General features: G+C 43.2%; 1 pseudogene; it reads right to left on the reverse strand.

Annotated features, from left to right (window-relative positions):
- Nucleotides 1–1,325: 1,325 nt before the first annotated feature.
- Nucleotides 1,326–9,043, reverse strand: part of LOC102889857 — a 29,439-nt pseudogene continuing 21,721 nt past the window's right edge.

Raw genomic sequence — 9,043 nt, forward strand, 5'->3', positions numbered from 1 at the left:
CTTGCCCCTCAAAGAAGGGCTGTAGGACCCAGGAAAGTGCCCAACTTCTGGGAGCAGACCTGTCTTCATGCCCCTACCAGCCAGGATGGGGCAGCCAGGGACTGGATTCTGGGAACATGGAGTTTGGTGACATCTCATTCAGCCTGGCAAGTGGCTCAGAAAGTAGGACCACATGTCCTTGCTCCAGCCTTGCCACCTGGCACACTCTCTTTTGTCCTTTAGCAAGGCATGCCAGAGAGCTGAGGTGAGTGTGGAAGGCCCAGGCCTGCAACGGCCCTGAAGTAGAAAACTAGGTGTCCTCAAGAGCCTGGCTAGAATGCAAGTGTGACTTTGGGTGTCTTTCTGTGTCTAGGTCAAACAGGGACAGCCATGGCTTGCCTCATTGGCCCTTGCTGCTGTGGGAGTTGTGGAGCTGGGCCACATACTTAAATGTCAGGGAAACTGAGTTCAAAGAAGCCCCATGCTGGGTATGTTAAGTTCAAATCTGTGTCTTTCTATGTCTGTGTGTTTGTGTGTGCATGTGTGTGTATGTGTGTGTGAGAGAGAGGGAGATGCAAGCATGTGGATATCCAGGCAGGTGGAAATGCATGAATGTCGGCATGTGTGTGCCTGTGTGAAAATTCCTTGAGTGTCCGGGTACATTTTCAGGTGTATTATGATGTGGGCGTTTGGTGTCTTAGCTAAAGTCTGAGTGCAAATCAGCTTATGAGTGCAAATCAAAGTGTCCTTTGCGTGTATCAATGTCCAGATGAGTGTATGAGTATTTCCTATATTTTTCCCGAGAGAGACCTGTAAACATTAGGCTGGGCCTGCTCTGAAGGAAAGGTGGAACAAATGAGGGGAATCATCTCAGTCTTACTGTGAGAGTTTGCTGGGTGGCAGATGATGGCTGGCCTCTTTCAGGGGAACACAATAGGAGAGCGTGTAACTCTCTGATCAGGACTTCATGGACTGAAATCGATATGAACTTCGACTCCGTCCATGCTTCAGTTAAGGACATAAATGTTAAAAAGTCCAAGAATTTAGCCAAGAATTCAGTCTGAATGGACCACTGCCACACCACAGCCCCAGCTCGTTGTCGAATGGGAACTACATGCACTGCATGCTGATGGCCACCGGGGGGCGCATAGCCTGCACCTGCTTGCTGGCCTGCCCAGGTTAAGAGCAAAATCCACATCAGAACCACATCCTCCTGTTGCCAACCGGAGGGAGCCCCGTGTGGCCTTTGGCGCCAAAGAAGGCCAAGTCCACCTAAGGTCAAAGTTTGGTCCAGGGCCCCGATGGCTGAGGAGGGGGCCAGCCTGTGGCTTGTCTCACATTCTTTTCTACATAGGGAGTTCAGAAACTTTCCTTTGCTCTGAGGTGACCTCAGGCTTCATCCTGGTCTTTTTCTCGTAAGGTTTAGGCGTATTTCTGGTGATAGCGGGAACGTGGTTTTCCGAGATGACCTGCATTTCTAGTGACCAGCCTTGAAATTCGAGCATTCCCAATGCGTTAGCTGTGGGCAGGAAGACTCTGGATTACCAATCACCATACAATCGATGCCCTAGGCCCCTTCACCCTCCCCACCCCATTCTCATCTCATACGTGATCGCATTTGTCCTTGAACCACTTACGAGGGTTGGCCAAACAGAATCTGAGCGTCTTTATGGATTCAGGATGGTTTCAGGGAGGAAGCAGAGCAGAGTTTTCAGACAGAGGCAAAAACCCTGACACGGCAGGAATATCCAACTCGGAAACAACCTGGGTCCCGGGAGCCATGTTTTCACCCGACACCTGGGACTCAGGTGCGTCCCCAGGACCCTCTGTCCTCGACAAGAATGTTCATCTCTCCACAAAGCTTCCTTTGTCGGTCAAATATTGAGAAAAGGAGCATCGAGGCAGCATCACAACTTTCTTTTCGTGTCTCCATTCCAGGCTCTCCAATCCAGAAAATATGACGCTGTTACACCTCTGGCTTTTGACAAGCTGACTTCTCCTTGAGGGTCGAACCCCTCCGTTTTGAGTTCATCTCCTTTTCCAATGAGGGGATTCGCGTGTTCGACATGTTCCCATGAAACGGTCATACACCTGGTCTGCCAGTTATTTTCAACTTCCTCTCACTTTCCACCAATGTCCTTTCCTACTATCTCTGTGACTCAACGGAAAACCATCTAGTTAAGTCCACACAGTGATCTAGTTTGTCCACAGTTCTGTCGTCACCAGAAAGCCAGACTCAGGGTTGGTGCCCCAAACTCTGCTGCAGTCTGTCATTTTGACCAAACGAAAAGTTGCCAAATTATGTAGCTTCAGACCTTAGAGAAGTGTCGGGTGTGCTAAATCATTAGCCAACAGCCGTTTAGTCTGTGGTGAACTCAGACCATCCCCCTGTTAACAACCCCCTTGAAACATGTTGTTGTCCTCCGGCCACCCAGAGGCTCTGGTTGGCTGCATTCTGTTGCATGAGCCGCAAAATTCTTTTTTGTTTGTTTTGCTTCATTATGTCTTGCCCTCTGATTCAGGTCCACATGGGACTGAAACCAGAAAGACCCTGTTTCTTTCCGTGACCCCTTTCCCTTACCTTGTTGTGTTGGGGGACAAGTCAAAAGGGCCAAGGTCACAGCATGTTTACGTGAGGTATTCAGCCGCTAAGCAGCAGAGGCTGGAATTCCAGGAAAACACAACCCCAACATTTTTAAGCTGTTCGACGACCACCCATTTTTGGACTAAGGACTGGCCGCTGCTCCAGCCACGGGGCCGAAGGAGTCAGCCTGTGGCATTCATGCAAAGAGATTGCAGATGCAGACATGATTTGAATGGAGAAAAATTTTGATGCAACGCAGTTGTGTCTGCCAAACTAGCCTCTTTGTACGGTACTGCAAATAATTTATGTCCAATTCTTTGTGGTAGGAATAACAGCCATGTGCGAATTGCACTTTCTGTCTTAGCAGCATTGGGATCAGACTCTCGATGTTCTCTGTCTGTGCCAGTCCATGGTCATGAACATCTTGGTGACACCTCCTCGGTAGAGCAGACTACTGAGAGAGTCAGTTTGCTTCTAATTCACTGAATGACAATTGTGATAAACCACACAGTTTGGAAGTGACTTGTTAGTTATTTTAGGAAAATGTCTTTTTGACGAATAGGTCAGACACTGGTTAGTTTTATCTTCATTGTTAAGGTTCCCTTTCAGGCAGGGGTAGCGTTTGCCCTAGGGAGAGAGATATATTTGAAGTCATGGTTCACATGAGGGTTCGGGTTATTTTCTTAAGGTAGTATTAGGATGGAGTGAGTGTTAAGATGAGCAATTGGCCAGAGGTGAGGCTTATGTTACAGTTCGGGTTGTGGTTAGATTTGGGTAGCGTCTCGAATTCGGGTTAGAGTTGAAGTTAGCTTTGGGTTGAGTTTGACATTAACGTTAGTGTTTGTGTCACGCTTAGGGTTTCGATCGAGGTTGTAATACAAACCTCGGTTTCGGTCAGGGCTCCGATTTGCATGGAGGTTCTTACTGGAGGGTCAGTTAAGGGTTCGCATTTGAGTTAGGATCAACGGAGGACTTAGAGTAACATCTGGAGTGAGAGTTATGGCTGAGTTTGTGGTTCAGGTTAAGCTTCGCTCTGGAAACAGACTTATATCTAAGGGGAGGATTGGGACTGAATTTAGGGTAACCTGGGGTTAAGGCGAAAGTGAGGTTTGGAGTCAGTGATAGTGTTAGGGCTGTGTTTTCAATGAAGTCGAAGGGTAGCATTAGGGTTAGAGTTAGCTCCAAGGTAAGGTTTTGAGTTCCAACTCATGTGAGGCTCCAGGTTCGCCGTGGTTTTTGTGTACAGCTGACGTTTAAAGCGACAGTCAGCGTGAGGTTTTGAATCTGGGCAATGATCAGTCAGTTTTACGGTAAGCTTTAGCTCTGAAGTTAGGTTTCAAATTAAATAAAGGTTAGGGTTAAGAGGACATTAGAAAAGGGCTTGTGGTAGGTTACCTTGATGACAAGCGTTAGGGCTCGTTTTAGGTTTCAGTTAAGGGAGTAGGATTTTGCAGAGCGTTATAAGTGAGTTTATGATTTGTTTGGTTTGGTAGAAAAGGCAGAGTTAGGGTTAGTTCCGAGATCAGGTTTCGAATTCAAAATAGATTTAGATTTACGGTTAGCTGATGTTTAGCTTGAGTGCAAGGGTTGGGATTTGTGTTAAGTTTAGGGTTACTCCTGGGCAGAGTTAACTTTGAAGCTGGGGCTGAAGTTAATATCTAGTCAGGTTCGGGGGCAGAGAAGGGCTATGTTTTGGTTTCAGTTTGGGGTTACCGAGGAGCTTAAGAGTAGGTTTGGATTTATGGGTAGGATTAGGGTTAAGGTTAAAGCGAGGGATCAGGCTTGGGTCAGGATTAGGGTTAATGTGAATGTCAGGTTTAGGGTTCGTGTTCGTGTATAAATCGGGGTTCATGTTAAGTTACTGGTTTAAGTTAGGTTCGCGGTCAGGTTGAGGGGTAGCTTTTCAGTCAGAGTTAGGATCCAGGATAGGGTCATTGCTAGGGTCACTGTAAGCTTTTGAATTTTAGTTGAATTTATGGGTAGGTTTAGTATTGGTGTCAGTGTCAGAGTAACCTTTCAGGTCAAGGTCTGGTTATGACATAGAATGAAGGTTTGCTGTGGGTTAAGTAAGGTAAGAGCTATGCGTTGTAGTAGATTTAGGGTTAATGTTAGGGTTAGGGTTAGTGGTTGAGCTAGATTAAGATTAGCTATAGAAGTCTTTTTCAGCTTTAGCTTTCCTTTCAATTAAGGATAAGAGTAGGAAAGGTCTAGAGTTAATTAAGTGTGTGGGTTTGGGCAAGGTTAGAGGTCAGGTTTAGGTTTGAGGTAGAATGAGGTTTAGTTTTAGAGTTGCGGTAACAGGTAGGTTAAGGTTGGGCTAGCGTTATGACTGTGGTTAAATGGAGACTTAGGGTTCAAAGTAGTATTAAGATTAAGTGAGATTTCTGTTTGGTTCGTTTTAAGTTTAGGTTAGGAATTAATATTAAGGCGACATTTTGTTTAGAGTCAAGATTAGGGTTGGTCACAGAATAAGAGTTAGGGTTCAGTTTGAGTTTTTCATTAAGTTTAATTTTCAGATTATGGTTAGATTTAGCTCTGAGGCTGGGCTTGTTATAAATTAGGGTTGCATTTAATGTTATACTTAGGGTAAGGGCTAGATTTGTTTAGGGTAAGGGTTAGGGGTGGGTTTAGGTTTAGGATAGATATGTAGCTCAATTTATAAATAGGTTTAAGGGTAACTTGGTTTTTCAGTTAACCTTGTGATTAGAATTTGTGTTTAAATTCCTATCAAGATTAAGTTTACAATGAGAGTAAGGGCTAGGTTAAGATTAGTGTTGAGTTAATGGTTAGGGTAAAGTTTGAGGTTAGAATTAGCTTTGAGGTAGGTTTTATTTTAGTGTTAGCCTTAATGTTCGAATTAAAGTAAAATGTAGGGTTTGAATTGTGTTTAAGTTTGGTGTTAGATTTAAGTCTGGTGTTTGAGTTTTATGTTTAGGGTGTTAGGGTAAGGATTTTGTTCTGAATTGGTTTTGGGGTTAGAATTAGGGTTAAGTTTTGAGTTATGGTTAGGGATAGAGTTAGAGTGTGTTGAATTTATGATTTGAAATTAACTGTCATTACTGTAAAAATCCTGGTTATTCAAAAAGATACTGCTCAGAATTCCAAACCACAATGACAAACTACCTGCATTGGTTCTAAACTGCTCAAAGGTGCAATCTGAAAAAGAGGTGGCTTCCCCTCCTGCCTATGAATTTTTTGGAAAACATCAATTTAGATTGACAATACCTTCTACCCTGTCCTAGATGACACTGGTGCCATAATTTCTGCCTTAAACCTTACACAAACCCAGCAGCCCCTTTCTTGGTGTACTAAAATAACTGAAGTCATAAAAACAGAGAACGCCTCCCAAACACTATTTTTCCCAAGGCTGTATATTTTTCTTTTGGAAGAAACTCATTGTTTCCTGATCAGTTTTTCTGCCCTCATTATTTAAAGCCTCAATAATTTTTTTTCATAAAGGGGAGATATTTTTGGCATTGGATTATACTTCTGCAAACAGGGCCTCAAATGAAATGAATGGAGAACATGAAGAATATGTTAAAGAAAATAGCACCTTTATTCTTTCTGTGAGTCAAACCCAACCTTCTTGCACAGCAGCTAGGAACCAGGTCATGCAGCAATACTGGCCAGAGCCAGTAGAACGCACACCCTCAGTTGCAAGGCCCAGTTGCATGGGCTTCTCTAGTGATAAGGAGAAATTGCAGGCACAAATAGAGTGGTGGAAAGCAGAGTCAAGAGAAGAGGCAAAGCCAACTGCAGGTGCATTAATAGCTGTGGGGTCTCTGGTAATTCGAGTACACTCTTGTGGCTGCAGGGTCTTTCCATGTGTGTCTGCATGGCACTGGCAACCAGTGAAAGGATTTGAGCTGGGTGCATGCAGTTGCATAGCTAGAATGGGTAGCTGTAGGTGAGCCTAATAGCGCAGGATACTGACAGTAGACAGAGCTGGGCCCACAAGTAGCTATGAAAGATTTGGTTTTTAACTGGCTACCACATCGCAGCACAGTGAATTCTGGTGATTTGATTCAGGCTGGGAGTGTGCAAGTGCACAGCTGGATGGGCTAGCTGCTCATATCAGATTATTTCTAAAAAAACAAAAACTGAAAATATCCTCAATTCCATCAAAATAAGTGAGTAAATGATTTCTGGTATGTCTGTACAATAGGATACTACTGAGTAAATTTTTTAAAAATGATGCACACAGAAACATGGATAAGTCTCAAAAAATTTCTGCTGAGTGAAAGAAGCCAGATAAACAAGAGAAATTTAAATTGTGTGATTTCATTTCTATAAAATTCTAGAAAATGCCAATTAATCCATCATGATTGAGACAAAGGTTTGCTTGTGGATGGCAAGCAGGTAAGGGCCATAGGAAGACATTTCCAAGGCACAAGGAAATATAAGGGAGTAAGTGTTTAGGTATGTTCATTACATTGATAGAGATAATGGTTTCGAGGGTGTGTGTAAGTGTCAAGCTTATGAAAGTGTGATGTGTTAAGTATATGCAATTTATTATATTTCAATTCTACATCAATAAAATTATTTTAAAAGAGGAAGAGGGAAGTGCAAAGGATAATAGCATCAAATCATGCTAATTGATCAAGGAAGAAGATATTTGGCAACCCTGAGTTGTGTCAGGTTATAAAGAGCCACCATTCCTCAAGAGATGGACTCTTCTTCCCAAAGCCTGGAATCCATGTTGGCTATGTGATTTGGTTTAACCAATAAATGTGGCACATGGTACAATTTCTGAGCCTTGTTCTCAAGAAATCTTGCAGGTTCTTCTCTTGGCCTGATGAGTGCTACTGCCACGTGAATAAGACCAAGTTATTCTGCTGTAGAGGAGGCATGAAAATAAATAAACCTAGGTATCCATGATGACTGCCTGTGAGTCACCAGATGTGATTGAGTCCATCCTAGATCTATGTCATCCACCCCTACTGCAGACAAAAGCCTTGGTAAGGAAAGACCTACAGAACTTCACAGCTGAGCTCAGATCACATAGCTGAACTTCAGGAGGCTGAGTTAAAAGAGAACTGATCCAGTCACTAAATTTTGAAGCAGTTGTCAGTTGCAGCAAAAGACAACTGATACAAGAGGCATTCCAACCTTCAAAAGATCATTCGAGCTTTAGTGACTGTGGCATATAAGGACTTTGATTCGAGCATGTTCAGGAGAGGGAGGAAGATGCAAAGCATATGTTTAGAAAATTCTTTCAAGAACTTTTACCATGAAAAGTGGTATAAAAAGATTATGACGACAGAAGGTAAATAAATGGTGGGTCAAAAACAGAATTATTTTCAGCTGTGACACATTAAACCATGTAATGACAGGGAACTGGTGGCAGAATTATCAATGAGCAGGCACAGAATATCAGGCAAAGAGCTAAGGGTTTCACGTAGTGGAAAGGAAGAAACATTTAATCACTGAAGCAAAATAAAACATGCAACTCACTGCACACCTTAAAACTCTTTTAGGATATTGCAGACCGGAGAGTGATGTAATGACAGGGCAATAAAGTGGATACTGTGGGTTGTATATGTGGTCATCAATGACTGACATCAGCATTTTACCTCTTTGATAAAGTGTCCCATGATATATTCTACCAGGCTTCTTGTTGATTCCAATGGCAGTTCTTTTGACTTAACCCTGCCAAATCTCTCGGAACACTTTTCTGACACAACCACCACCACCCCCTTGTGAGCACAACTGAGTGGAGCCTTCTGTCTCAGAATGCAGTGGTCTACAAAGCCTGACTAAATCATGATGAAATCATAGATTACAGGGGAGAAAGAGAATGCCAAACATGTTTTTTCTGAATTGTTTTTCATCAGGAAGGGAGGAGACAGGTGCAAGGCTCTATGTCAGTGTGGTCCTCGGAGTTTTGCAATGAAACTAAAGAAAAGCAGTGAAAACAATAGAAAATCAGGCTGTTCTCATAACAAGGATACTAACCGTGAGGTCTAAGCACTGTGATTTCCTTTTAAATGTCTCCTATCTGCTCTAACTGTGCCCTTATCAGGCATATCAGCCTGACATGGGATCAACCATAAATCCACAGACTGAGGGCTTAAAGTGACAGTGTGAATCTGCTGTGACCTACACAGTGATTGTTTGTCCCTGCAGAGAAGCACAGATGGCAGAGAAACAATAGTTGATTTTTACCACTCGTTGTTGTAAAACCAGAGCTGAGCCAGAGCAGCCAACTCCCAACCCAAAGGGCCCTTTACACCATACACTCTGAGACTGAACACGACGAAACCTCAGGGAATTCTGAGCAAATGCTATAGAAACTGTCACTAACACTGACAGGAACTGAGACTGAGAGTAGCAAGCGTGACTGAATAACTATAAAGGGAAAAAAAGACATTATTAAGACTTTATATAAAGCAGGGATCCAAGAGGCCTAGATACCACCTACTGGAAACCAAAAGAAAAACACTTTCTTTGCAACAGGTTGGAGAGAACTTTGTAGAATAA

The sequence above is a fragment of the Pteropus alecto genome, unplaced genomic scaffold (assembly GCF_000325575.1).
Source record: "Pteropus alecto unplaced genomic scaffold, ASM32557v1 scaffold38, whole genome shotgun sequence".
NCBI lineage: Eukaryota > Metazoa > Chordata > Mammalia > Chiroptera > Pteropodidae > Pteropus > Pteropus alecto.